The following is a 612-nucleotide window of genomic DNA, read 5'->3' on the forward strand; positions in this document are numbered from 1 at the left end:
CCCCTCTCATTTTCAACAGTAAGAGACCCTAGCCCCTGTGTTCAGCTTGTGACCTGCTACGCCTCCTCTGCTCCCACACCTGCTGCCTGTCAATGCTGCACTTCTGCCGTTGATTATCCCTGCCCAAGCACAGGACAGACGCAAAATTCCTTTTGAGTTGCACCCTGCATTTGGCAGACAGTTTCTCCAACTTAGCAAGACCATTTTGAATTCTTACTCTGTGCTCCAAGATGCTCGCAGCCTCTCCTGTCTTAGTAGTATCTCCAAATTTAATTAGTGGACTCTCTGGACCCTCTCTCAGGTCAATTAAGTGAACACCAAATATGACCGGATTCTGCACAGATCTGGGGATACAATTTTCCAGTTATTCACCAACCTGTAATAACTTCACCTAGTTTTTCCTCTTACATTGCTAAAGAGAATGCCACGTGAGGCTGCAAGCTAGAGATAAAGTTGAGATACGTGATATTTCCTATTCCTCCCCGTATCTCCAAGTGCATCTAGGGCTAGCAGGGAAACAAGCAAGCTCTGTTACTTCCTAGGGATTGAAGCAACTCAGGTTCCTCTCTCGTGCCCTGATTTTTTCTCTCTCTCCATTTAAAAATAGTCAGC

Source organism: Cariama cristata, unplaced genomic scaffold (genome assembly GCF_000690535.1).
Source record: "Cariama cristata isolate BGI_N322 unplaced genomic scaffold, ASM69053v1 scaffold15072, whole genome shotgun sequence".
NCBI classification, from domain to species: Eukaryota; Metazoa; Chordata; class Aves; order Cariamiformes; family Cariamidae; genus Cariama; species Cariama cristata.